General features: G+C 43.7%; 1 protein-coding gene across 2 annotated transcripts in view; it reads right to left on the bottom strand.

Moving 5' to 3' along the window:
* Positions 1–10507, bottom strand: part of FOXJ2 (forkhead box J2) — a 31880-nt gene extending 21373 nt beyond the window's left edge. Inside the window, exon 1 of one of the 2 annotated variants that reach the window (XM_083630516.1) lies at positions 8950–10507. The gene's annotated coding sequence lies outside the window, so the exon portion shown is untranslated. The remainder of the gene's footprint in view (positions 1–8949) is intronic. The other variant, XM_083630515.1, reaches the window with a different exon arrangement.
* Between the last annotated feature and the right edge of the window lie 3143 nt (positions 10508–13650).

Raw genomic sequence — 13650 nt, 5'->3', positions numbered from 1 at the left:
AATTCGCTTCTAACCTGAAATGGCAGGAGAGAGCTGGAAAGTCTTTGTGGCTCATAAGGAGACCTTCCCTGAGCCTGAAGTGGACATCAGTAAGCCTAAAGTCCAGAAAAAAGACCTGTGAGGGCTCCAAAATGGCACATGGGAACCATTTTGGAACCCGCTCAACAGCTGTTGGGTGGGAAGCTATATGTACTGCAGCAGGCTCCCTGCAAAACGTAACCTCCGCCTAAGTTGGGAGCTGCTTGCAATTAGTTACTGCCCAGGAAACAATATACAGGCAGTGACCGTTTTAGGCACGTCCGATATGTGCATAACCGCACACACATGCATCACACCAAACCCAGGAGTGACCCAAAATGTCACAAAAAGGGATGGATGCAGGCTTTTTCATTCGGTGTTCTGATTATATGCAATTTCACGCAAGCATGCAATGACCCAGAACACAACCCCTGGCCTGTATACTTTTAATATTGGGTTGATTAGTGCTGAGCTTTGCCCAACCCTAATTCCACACTAACTCATCTCTGTTTTTCAACACCCTTCCTTTAAAGCCAACTAGTATTGCCCTTCTTTTCTAAACCCTCAGAAGATACCCCATATCCCCAAGAAAACACCAAACATCAGAGAGATTAGTGGTCATGCCTGCCATACATTTCTATTTTGATATAAAAGATGTTCTATGGCACCTTAGAGACAAACAGATTCATTGAAGCACAAGTCTATGTTATCAGACACTGTCCTGTGTTTACTGTGATGGACTAGACTAGAATGTTTCCTACTATGGAATTTGTCCCAGTTTCTGTTCAGATTAAATGAACTATTTTGCCCCCTTATAACTGATTAGGATTAAAGTACTTTGTTATGGGGTTGTGAGATTAGCTATGCTGCACCTTCCAAGACTAGCCAAAATGTTTTTGCACTCATTTTGAACTGGGCATCTGCAACCACTGCAGGGCTAGAAATAAAACAGACTCAAAAATAAAGACCACTAGAGCCTCAAGTGTCAGTTAGCACAGGCTAAAGAAGTCTTCCACATCTTCATTCTCTGGCTGGCTGGGGCTGATGAGAGTTGTAGTTCAAACTATCTAAAGGAAAGCAGGCTGGGGAAGGCTGCCCTAGAAGATGATACAAAAAACTAAACATTTTTGGGAGAAGTGGATAGTAGGAAGGAGAATTAGTTATTGAAATAAAAAGACTATTCTCAAATACAACAGTGTTATGAATGCCACCAGCAGACACAAAGAAAAAAACCTTGACAAAGGGAAAGAGCTGGGAGAAGCACAACAAGGAAGAAATGAGAACATTAATGATGAAGGTGAGAAATTTCAAGACCCAAAAGATTCAGGTAAGGATTTTGAACTTGATGCAATAAACATAAAAAACCCACTAAATGGAAGGGGGAGCTGACATTTGAACCGAGACACTATAGCAGCAGATGAAGATAAAAGTCTCCTCCTCAATGTGTCATGGGAGTAAAAAGAAGAAAACTACTACGTGCAGTTCAGTCTGGGAAAACCCCAGCAAATCTACAATTATCTATGCCTATTGTACAGTATTTGCAGTTTGTAAAATTCTGGATGCCCCATGGGGAATGAACTATAAAATATTCAGATAGAAAGCTTTAGTCATTGAGCTACTAAAATGAGTGATAGAGCATATACCATGGATTTTTGCACACACATTTTGCAACTTTATCACAAATTATTTCTGGCTTGCATCTGAAGAGTGTGGCCAAACTAGATGCTACACACAGGTGTATGTAACCTCGCCCCTACATTTTTTAAAGTAAAAACACACACCCTAAAAGTAGTGAAATGGTGATCCTGGGGAGCTGCTTAACTCTAGCCCCACCAGCTGTTTTTTCATTCAAAATATAAATACCCTCCCAAGCTACTTTTCCACTTGTAATGTGACGCGCTGGTTTTTTTTTGAGGGGGGAATAATGTCTGAGTGGGAAAATGACCTGAGGTAAAGGGTTAAATGGCCCCTACTCCAAGTTCCTCAAATTAAACTTTCAGCTTTGTAAAGATACTTTTGGTTGGCTTTCATTTTTTTAAGTTGCAAAAAAAATTATATGAAACATAATAAATGTGATCTCTGATTTCAGAGTACTATGGTTGCAAAAACAACCATCAGGGTCAAACTGCAGAAATCAGTGTTTGAAATTCTCCAGGTGCCAGGTGCATTTTGCTACTGGCATGGGTCCAATTGCAACTATGTGGAGATATCTGGGTGCCAGGTTGTTAACCACAGTTTAGAAACCTCTGCCTTAGTCCATAGTTTCCACTGTGTATGTTTCTTCTTCTTCTTGCATACTGGGACAAGTGAATTGTTATAAGAGCAAGGCACAGTCAAGCAACATAGTTGAGATCACAGAATTGTAGTGTTGGAAGTAACCCCGAGGAGCATCTAGTCCAACCCCTTGGCGAATAGACATTCCATTGTGGCAACCGAAACCTAGATTTAAGGTGCCATTTGGTGCCTAGCTTATGTATCTGAGTATCTAACACTGGAAGAAATACCACTGTCGCTAATTTCTGTTAGTAAACACTCATAAACGGTTGATATTTATGAGCATTGACTCTGAAATCTAAAAGGACAGTTTAACCATAACAAGGGGATGAATGAAAGGGTCCCTATCTCTTCACAGCAATGGCAAATTAAAACACTAGAGTCAAGTGTTCAAAAGTTAGAGCCATAATTAGAGCAACACTTACAATAAAAATCTTCACTCCAGAGCAGTGTTTCCCAACCTGTAGGTTATGACCCACAAGTGAGTCACAGGCTCTGTAAGTTATCCCAAAATAATTATTACTTTTATCCCTCTTAACCAGTACAAGGAATACCTCTTACAACATTTTGCTGGCATTTTATAGTGCTGCGTTGGCACTTATAACGGAACAGCGGAAAGGCTAAAGTCTTACATTTTAACACTTGGGAACTACTCTATTGTGACAGATCCAGCAACAGTTTGCCACAAAGGTGTTCTAAGCAGCCCGCGCATCAGAGGCAAGCTGTAATAGTCACTCACAACAACTCTTTGTACGAGCACCTTGTGGTGAACGACCGCTGGATCTGCTTCCAGGGTTAGTTACTTGTTAAGTCAAAGGGGATTTGAAGTTTGCTTTGTCAAAATTTGTCCACTATCCTTCTGCTGAAATAACACCAGAAATCTGAGTGATGTCACTCAAAGTTGCCTTTATCTGTGCAAAAAGAAAAACAACACACTGAAATGTTGTGTGACAGGACCCTCAAACGTAAATTATCGGAACTGAAGTTATGAAAATTTTGGCTTCGTGTTACCAAAATTACTCAGTTACCACTGAGTATCCTGAGCTTCCTGATGAAGCAATATCTGTGTTGCTGCCATTTGGTAGTACATGCAAGACAGGTTTTTCAGCAATGACTGCTATGGGGACAAAAAAAGTAGCAAGCGATGTATCAATAAAGATTTGAGGCTATGTCTAACAACTAACAAACTCTGCACTGACTTTCTCATTGGCAAAATTTGATTCCAACATCCCACTGATAAATTGACTTTATCATGAATAAAACTATTAAAAATATTCATTTGTTTGTTATCTCCAACACCGATTTTGTAACCGTATGTTTTTAGAACAATTTTAATAGTTTATGAAGCAAATCCCTGCAATCCTGTGATTAGTGTTCTTACATTCCCACTTTTTTAAAAAAAAATTGTGAGTAACTTTGTAAGGACTATACATATTTCAACAAATTCCACATGAATAGGCGCATTAAGGAAATTTTTGCTTGGATGCCTTGAGCAATGGTTATAGAATACGCAAAGCTGAAGTTAAACTGCACAAAACCAACAGTTGCCATAAGGTTCAGAGTTTATGTGACAATAAATTGATGGGTCACCATTATCAAGTAAATTTGGACTTGTGGTTCACCATATCAAAAAGTTTGGGAACCACTGCTCCAGAGCACTATGTGCCAGGTTGTATTTGACTATAGAGCACAATGGTTAAAAGTCCCAGGAGGCACGAGGGTGAGGGGAAAGATATACACTAATAAATAACAACAATAATAATAATAATAACTAACAGGTAACTACTACTAGACAAATAACAATAATAAATACAGTGGAACCTCGGGTTAAGAACTTAATTCGTTCTGGAGGTCCGTTCTTAACCTGAAACTGTTCTTAACCTGAAACAGCACTTTAGCTAATGGGGCCTCCCGCTGCCGCTGCACGATTTCTGTTCTCATCCTGAAGCAAAGTTCTTATCCCGAGGTACTATTTCTGGGTTAGCGGAGTCTGTAACCTGAAGCGTCTGTAACCTGAAGCATCTGTAACCCGAGGTACCACTGTAACAGGTAACTACTACTAGAGTCTGACAAGCCAGGAAAGTCTAGATACTATCAGAACATACATATGATCCACTGGATCCCATGTCATGCCTTTTTTTTTTAAAGCTGACAAGCCTAACTAACTGTGAACTGCATCCTGCTTCAAATTTCTATCCGCCTCTTTAAGGATTACAAGCCATAAATCCCTAAACATTAACTGTCATTCCTGCAGATACCTTCAAATGACAGTCAAGGTATTACAGCACACAGCAATACAAAGGACTTCCTGTATGTTTATGAACTGCCTGCACTTTCCCTCATATTCTCAGACAGAGAAATGGGGGAGAAAATCTTCTGCAGATGGGCAGCATGCCATTCACATTCAGAAGCCATGGTGGCTTTGTACAGATCTCCCTTCTGTACCAAATTCCAGGCCAAAACTAATGCTTCTGACTATATATATGCGGAAACGGGCCAACCTACACTACTGTATGTTCTAAACTCTGCTAGTCAAGTGGGTGTAAACCTGCACTGCTATCAGCATTTCTATCATTACCTTGGATCGAATGAAGAACCCTGCATGAAGGAACCAAAGAAGATGAAGACTCAGGCTTGTACCATTGTCATGCACCATAATCAATTAGGTCATACAACATTTTCTCCCATCCGCAAAACCAACTAGATATCTATGGAGCAGCATTAGAAATTCCCTAGGTGCCAGGTGCATTTTGCAACTGGCACAGGTCCAATTAGATCTCTAGATGCCAGATGGGCGACTGACATCTCCATCTGGCTGGCCGGTCTAGCTTTCTTAAGCAGGTAAGCAGAAGAGCTTATTTAATGCATTTATAGCCCACTTTTTTCTCCATGGAGTACATGGTTCATCCCCCCTTCAGTTTATCCCTACAACAACCCTGTGAGGTAGGTTAAGAGGCTGTGCCTGGCCCAAGGGCACCCAGTGAGCTTCATGACTGAGTGGGGATTGGAACCCTGATCTCCCAGGGCCTAGTCCAACACTCTAACCACTACTCCACACTGGCTTCCTAGAGGACTTCTGCTATGGGGCATCTCTATAAATTAAGTAGGTAAATATGGGGAAAGCAGAATGTCACTTCAAGAAGTCTGTAATATTTTTGTTGAAACTTGAATTTGATTTATTCTGGATTGTTTTATTTGATGTTTTAATGTGTTGTGAACCACTTTGAGATTTTTTATTTAAAATATAAAGCAGTATAGAAATGAAATTATTAATAATTACTAACAACAACAACAACTTTCAGTGGAAAAAATGGTGCCTATACATTTTGTTGTGGTGACCATAACCTAGGTTTAAGATGCTATTTGGCAATTAGCTTATACAGTGGTACCTCTGGATACGCACACCTCCAGCTGTGTATCCTTCAGGATGCGAATGTGGCAAAACCAAAAGTATTTTTTCTGGGTTTTGCCACGCATGCATGCACAGAAGCAGTCCCTCCGGTTGCGGAAACTTCGGGATCCGACCAGAGCTCCGGAACGGATCCTGTCTGCAACCGGAGGCACCACTGTAAATCTGAGTTTCTAACACTGCTACAGAGGAAACTTTTATTAATTACTATTTTATTTTATTTTATCACACTCATTTTAAAGTTTGCTTGATATTTGTTTTACTATTATATACAAAATGAATAATTTGTACTCAAAACTAGAGTAAGTTACATTTTGTTGTTAAGCAACTTTGAATAACCTTTGAAAAAGTGTGATATAAAAAGTTTAAAGCGTATTTTTAAAATGGGAAGCTTAGGCCTCAGTTACATTAGCAGATCACACATATCTGCACAAGCTTGAGACAAACGTTAACTTCTGAATAGAAAGGTACAATGAATGAGAGTTCAATCCTGCCTGTGTCAGGAAGTGACATTTGACTGTGAAGCCCCAAATTCCAGGTACCGGTATGTAGGTTCTGGTTGTGGCTACTCATGGTGACAGAGCAGGCTCTGACCCAGCCCAAAAGCACTCTTCTGTATTATTCATTCACATATTTGAGATATTAAGATGTTGTTTTCAAACCCTCTAGGCAGAAGGCAAGAGCACCACTGACCTAAAGGACTTACAAATTTAATGAAACTAGACAAAATTCAATTAAAAATGGATTTCAAGCATCCACCTATATAAACTGGAAGAACTTTCACAAGAGGCAGAGGTAATCACAAACAGATTTCAAAGTAACAATATTCAGATTTTCAAATTGTTTTTCAATTCTAAAGACCATTATTCTGATCCCTCTGCCTTAGACACATTACTTTTTAAAAACCCTAATTAAATAAACATGCAAAGAACCAGCATCATCTCCAATTATTTTTCATTATTGCTTAGGCAATTTCACCTATAACCATTATTTTACAACAAGCCTTTTTAGACTTTTGGGCCATGATCCTAAACAGACTTGTTTTACTTTTGAGTTAACATGCATAGATTATGGAATTAAAACTCAAAATCCTTGCTAATCATCGTTAACTTGCAAGTTCACAATTCTCAGTGCTATGTAAGAGATGCCAGAGGAAGTAGATTGCTTACTCTGACATATCAAGAAGATGAATCTAGGTAACTTTTAATTAATTTTCTCAGATCTATAAACTGATATTTGGGGGGATTCCTGATTTTCAAGTTGTGGGACATTAATTAAAGTTATGAAGAAGTACACTGTGAGATGGTCCAAGTTTCTTCCTCACATTCCTTTTCCCACCTTTTGCTTACATACCTGGGTCACAACAATTGAACCACTCCACCAAAATACAGGCTGGAGGCATTGATCAGGTAACTGTCCCCCCCTGATTTTCCACAGCCAAATTTTATAATAGACAAATTCTTATTTTATTTGCAGTGAACTATTTAGATGCCATATATTGGGCGTTTTAGCTCTCCAGAAAAATCTACCTGTCCAACTGGGATGCTCCGTGAAAGTTTAAATGTAGGGCTGTTACTCAGCTAAAGAAATCTGAGTCCATTAACTTCATGTGTTTTAGCTCATTAATGACATCTGCATAAAATCTGCACACATGAAAAAGCAGTAGTTCTAAAGAAAAAAAGCATGTTACAGCCTGCCTTGAAAAGTGGTTGCCTCTCTTACAGAGAGAGGTTGGATAGCCCCCTATCAAGGATGCTGTAGCCATATATTTCCTGAAGCAGGGATTAGGGCTAGATGTCTTCTGAGGTCCCTTCTGACATACCTTCTGTTTTCAGATGATGCAATTGCCCATGTCACAGCAAGTGTCATCTAAAAAAGGCATCCCCCCTTCACATAGAAAGGAATACCTTTTTGTCATGTGGCCTTTTTAAAATAATTACTTGAACCAAAAACAATCAATCTGTTCCTGAAACCCACTCCCTATTAAGCAGAGGAATTATGTTCATTTATCAAAATGCTTTCCATTGATTAAACTAACTATTAGTCAATTAAAATACTGCAGGTTAAAAAAAAATCAGGCATGGGCAATTAATTTTAAATGATTGGGCAGTTTTGAATTTACATCGATTACATTCAGAAGAATCCCATAACTCCTCCTGTGAATACTTTTACTGGGAATACTCTAACAGTAATTACAACAAGGAATCTTTTGAATTTAAGATTGCTTTTCAACTGATTTAATCCCAAAGTGGATGGAGATGTCAGAGGTACACCTTAAGTTAGTATTCCTATTTTTTCCTCAAAGTGATCACTGTCAATGGAATCTATAAAAAGCACTATCTGAAGTGGTCGCCCCTTAGGCTTCTATTTCCTACCAGGAGCAGCTGCAGTGTGTAACTTGCTCTACTACGCACTGCTGCCAAAAGGATTCCACGACCTGAGATTTAACTCTCCCATCCCAGGACATGGGCACCAAAATTTGTCTGTAATACTCAGTAAAGTAGGAAGATCAAATCAAGGACGGCACTAGTGGAATGAATGCAAGGCCTTCAAATGCACTTGATTTCACATACTGCAGATGGATTTCTCAGTCCAAATCCAGATCATACTCTGACACGAATCAATGAGCAATAGCTAAAATCTCTGGGTTCTGTAGTCCCAATCATTAACATGCATTAGAATCCCTATTATTCCCCTTTGAAAGAATGAAGGAAAGAGAATTAACCTAACATACACCAAAAACAAGAAGATTCACACTTGAGAGACTTAACATAGTCTTATCATCTGAAGCTTATGTCTCACACAGAGTTCAGCATGTACAGGATTATGCTGACACCATCCGAGCACAGTTGCATTAATGGTGTGATGTTACCTCTGAAGTAAATAATCACACACACTCCGCCCATTAACTTTCAGTCACTGTGAATCTTTCTTCACTGACTCCTAAATGGTAAGATATATGCATACCCCTGACCCCTACCCAGACCCAACGTGCTGAAAAACAGTGTGTTGCTTACAATTCCTTGAGACAGGCTCTCCACTAGAAAAATCAAACAGGTGAATTATTATTTTTTAAATGGCAAGCAACATATTCCAGAAAGCAAGCCAGCAAAACATACAGAGAAAGGAGACATAGAGGCTTCTAAGTCAGAATACTGAGAGAAAGAAAATATAACAAGAAAGAATGCTGGGGAGAAAAAACAGAAAAATAGACAAGGCAAGATATGTGATGCAATATTGTCACTCACGTTAAGATTTTCTGCAGTGGATGCGCCTGGACTTATTTCAACGAGAGATGTCCTTCACACTCTGCACATAGGCCTCATGCTCAAAAGTGATGCTGCTGTGGATTTTTCTGAGTTGTGAACACAGAGGTAGAGATCAGCTTTGGGTTTCCAAACCCTTAAGCTACAGGTATATATATTCCTCCTCTCTCCTGCTGACTAGGCTTGAAAGATGTCAGTCTTTTCTCCTCCTTTTTCTTTGTTGGCGAGTAGCTATGAATGGGAACAACTTTCACCTCCTTTGGTAATTAAGAGTTCCTTATTTTCTTCAAGCTAACACACACCCTATGAGAAATCTTAGGGAACAAGCATCTTTTTCGTTTATCCCAAGGAGTATTTGTTTTTCCTTTAAAACTGCTGCGGGTCCTCCTCTCTGACAGCAGTTTGATACTATCCCGTTTCCTCTGCCCGTCAAGCGTCCCCTTCCCCTTCACAATTGATATCTGACAGCAAAATGGGCTGGGGGGCCTGCTCTCAGGAGGGAAGGCTGCTCCTTCTTGCTTGACTAGCGGGAGGAACTTATTTATAAAGTCGGCGGCTCCAACAGGCCAGTGGAAAATCTGCTTCGTTTCCTTGTCGGCGAGCAGGTAGGTACCGATTTGAAGTTGCAGGAGAGAATTTAAGAGGGAGGTGGTGGCTGTGGCTGTTGTGGCGGCGGCGGGGGCGGCGGTTTAAAATAAAAATACGACGGCGCGAGAGACGAGGTCGGTCCTTCCTCCCTCCCCTCCGGCGGCCGCTACGAGCTCTCCTTCCCGGCCGGGGCTCCTTTCCCTTCCATTCCGCCGAGAGGGGCCTTTAAATCCTCGGTCTGAGGCCGAGGCGGGCAAGAAGAACTTGCGGGAGTGGACAACTGACCCAGACGCGGGGCCTAGCTGCGCGCAGGCTGTCCTTGGCCTCTGCGGGGGAAGGAGGCGTGGGGCGGCGCGGGGCGGCGCTCCTCCTGGGCCTCCGCCTCCCCGAGATGATCCCCTCCGCTGCGCAGGGAGGGCTCTTGCCCCGCGAGCCCGGGGCCGGGGGAGGGAGGGCGGGAGGGAGGGAGGAAGCGGGAGGGCTGCGCGGGGCGGGGGTGGCGCCGCCGCCGCCGCCGCTCGCTCGCTCGCTCCTCCTGACTCGCTTGCCACGGGAGGCCGCGGCGGCTCCTGGGCCTGGCGCTGCTGCTGCTGCCCGGGCTGAGGCCCGCTCCCGGGGGTCTTCCCGAGCGGGGCGGCGGCTAGGCAGACCCTCCGCAGGCCCCGGCCTCGCTGCTGCTGTGCTGCCGCTCCTGCCGCTTGTCGCTCGCTCCGTGTGCTCCGGGGCTGCGGCTCCACTGCAGGCCCCGGCTCCTCCCCGGCCTCCGCTCCGCCTCCCCCGGCTCCCTCCAGGCCGCGCCACCCCCGCCTCCCCGCCTTAAGGTGGCTCCTCTCGCAGGAGGCGGCGGCGGGGCCCCGGCAGAGGGGAAGCCAACCCGCTTCTTGCCCATCTCCTGACGGAGGCGCTTCCGTCGCCTCCTTCGCAGCCTGAAACACCCCTTTCCCCTCACGAAAAGCGCCAACGGCCCACACCCCCTTCCACCGCGCGCGCCCCCCCCCGTGTCTCCTCTCAGCTTTTCCCGCGAGTAGACCCGGCTCCCCGGTTTAAGTTTTAAACGTGCAAGTGGGGGGGGGGGGGAGCTGAGCCCTTGTCGTAAACGAGGAGCTCGTATTTCGGAGTTGTGCCCAGAACGGGGCAGGAAATACACCATCTCATGGTGGGCAGAGAAAACGCGGACGACTGTGCGTCTGAATGTACTTTGTAAAACCCGCCGTGTCTTTCCATAAAAAAGGGGAAACATAAACCACTCCCTGCAGGAGCACCTTGTGGCAAACCATAGCCAGGTCTGCCGCCAGAGTCAGCTAATAGTTTAAGGGTGATTTGATGCATTTGCTTAGGCTCGAGTCAACATTTGCCCACTGCTGTTACTTTTCTGATGAAGTTTGGGAGGGTGGGGAAACCCATTTGCAACTGATGTCACTCAAAGTTGTATTTGGGCAAAAAGGACAAAAACTTTCTGGACTGTCATGTTGCAAGGCCCTCGAAGGTACATCGTTTGCAAGTGTGGTTCTCCAGATTTTGACTTTGTTACCAAAATTACTCAGTTATGACGTGAGTATCCAGACCTTACTGACAAAGCAATATCTGTGATGCTGCCATGTGCATGTGTCATTTGGACACGTGTCAGTCGGTTGTTGCGTGTATGTATCTTTGTGAGACAGCCTTTTCAGCACTGACTATCTGACAATCATCAGATCTGACATTGAACTACTTGTGGCAAAATGCAAGCTCAGCCATCTCACTGACGCTTGCCAAAATGGACTTTATCATAAATAAAAGTATTAAAAATATTCATAGCTTGTTATTTTATTATTTTCACATATGTATACAAGAAGCAACAATCAATATTCAACCATCCCACCCCCACTGAAGCACAAAATTTCTACTTAATTACATTTCACTTTCAAGTTATTTTAAGTTTTTAAACAAAGGCATCATTCCACAAGTTGTAATTTGTCCTTGGAGGCCTAGGACATCGTTTTTCAAACTGTGGTCTTCAAGCTTCATTCAGGTGCTCCATTGTGTATTTGCATTACATATTCATATTGACTTTTAATATTATTTCTATTGCTCCTTTTGTTTCTTAGATGAAGTCTATGGAATTCAAATTGTAATTCAATACAATGTTATACAAGAAATAAAATCAGCAATAAATATTCAATTAAAAATCACACAGCATCTCACAGAGTGTGTTACAATTGCTTCAAGAGACAGACAAATGATAATATGGTCCACCAAGAAGACCCTTACCAATATTCAAGTGGTCTGTGAGGGCATGAGAGGGAGTTTGGGAACTGCTGATTTAGGATAGAAGTCTCAGGTGGTTAAAATAAAGCCAATACATGGGGAAAGTGAAGAACATCCCAAATTTTTGCCTGGAAGAAAATTCTCTCTGATTTAAGCACAAAATTTATTTCAACAATTTAGCACAGACAAGAAGACCAGCAGGCGATAGCTGGAGAAGCAGCAAGAGTGTACTCTCTAATTTTTTATGCCTAACCCTCCATGCACCCATGTTTTGTTATGCCACCACATGACCATGGCAGCCATTTTGTAACTGATGCCCACAGCAGTCTCTCAAAATTCAAAAAGTGCCCACTGGTCCAAAAAGGTTGTTGACTCCTACTTTACAGTTACTTCTGCAAAACTGAAAAGCGCTCGGCAGGATGCTAGAGAGTCCCAGAGGATTTGGGATGAGTAGAAACTTAGTTTGGGGTTCCCATCCCATGTCCCCCCCATACCTATAGATAGTTGTGGACCTGAGTACAGCGCCACTTGGAACAGCTTATCACAAAACAAAACTTTAGACCAAAATGATGTTAGGGTGTCTGATGAGACTGTCTCCTTGTGGTATCTTTTATTTAGGATAGCAGCCCAATGCTTATTTTGAGATGAATAATCTCCAAATGCTGATTCAAAAATATGTTGGAGGTAATTGGTATGCTTAACCCAAGGCTGAATGGGATTTATCTGGGGACATAGAAAATTGTTGCTGTTTTTTCATTCAGACTGTTTGGGCAACGGGGAGCTGGGGGAGCTAGTACTGTAACTGGCTTCAGCCTTGTACAGCCACAGGAACGATTTAGGAATGATCTGAAGGGTTGTTTTAGATCAGGCTTCCTCAACCTTGTCCCTCCAGATGCTTTTGGCCTACAAGTCCCATGATCCCTAGCCAGCAGGACCAGTGTTCAGGGATGATGGGAATTGTAGTCTCAAAACTACAAGGCGGGCCGAGGTTGAGGAAGCCTGTTTTAGATCATATGGGAGCAATAATCATAGGTATTGAACCTCAGTTACAACATAACTGAGTAGCAAGTAAGAATCCCTGAAGGTTTGAAAGCCGCTGCCTCCTAACGCCAAGTGGAAACAGGTGACATCCTTGACACGCAAGGGGCTGCTCCAAACCAGCAGCAACATGAGTGGCAGGGGGTAGAGTGGCCTGTGCCACTTTAGGGGGCGCGTGGTAGAGTCCTCTTTTGCATGCTCCCTTCACACACAAGAATTCCTGAGGTGGAGTGGGAGTCCACCCCCGTTCTTCCCCTGCTGGTCTTGCTTGCAAGGCGTCTTTGAGAGGAGGGGAATCCTTCAAAAATGAATCTCTGGTTGTACCAGTACTTCAAGCACCGCATTCTGCTGCACGTGTAAACAAGCTTATAGAGAGGAACCCGGCGCAGAACAAAGGAGAAAAGTAGCCGGGTCGGTGGTGTGCATTGTAAGAGCTGAGTAGGCCAAGGCCAGCTAGGAGTTGCTGCAAGCCGGCAATGACGCACTTTGCACAATGGCAAGGTTGGAGCTGAGTGGGAAGGGCGGCAATATTCCGCGGCCGGGAGCGGGCCGGGCTCCGGAGGCGAGCACCTGTTGCGATCCGCAGGCCGGCCAGTATTAATTTTTTCCGGAACAATGAGGACTAGGCGCGCCCTTTTGGAGACGCCACGGAACACTCCGCCGCCTTGCCCAAGCACTGACGCCGCCCCTGAATGGCGGAGGGCCGGGCGCTCCGAGCAGGGCGGCGGGCGCGCGAGGCCACCTTAAGAGGACGGCGGAGTCGGCGCGGCGGCGCGCAGGCGGCTCCTCCCAGCCCCGTGTCGGAGGCAG

This window comes from Podarcis filfolensis (assembly GCF_964270895.1).
Source record: "Podarcis filfolensis genome assembly, chromosome: 9".
NCBI lineage: Eukaryota > Metazoa > Chordata > Lepidosauria > Squamata > Lacertidae > Podarcis > Podarcis filfolensis.
The sequence above is the reverse complement of the archived record's forward strand: the minus strand, read 5'-3'. Positions and strand labels throughout refer to the sequence as shown.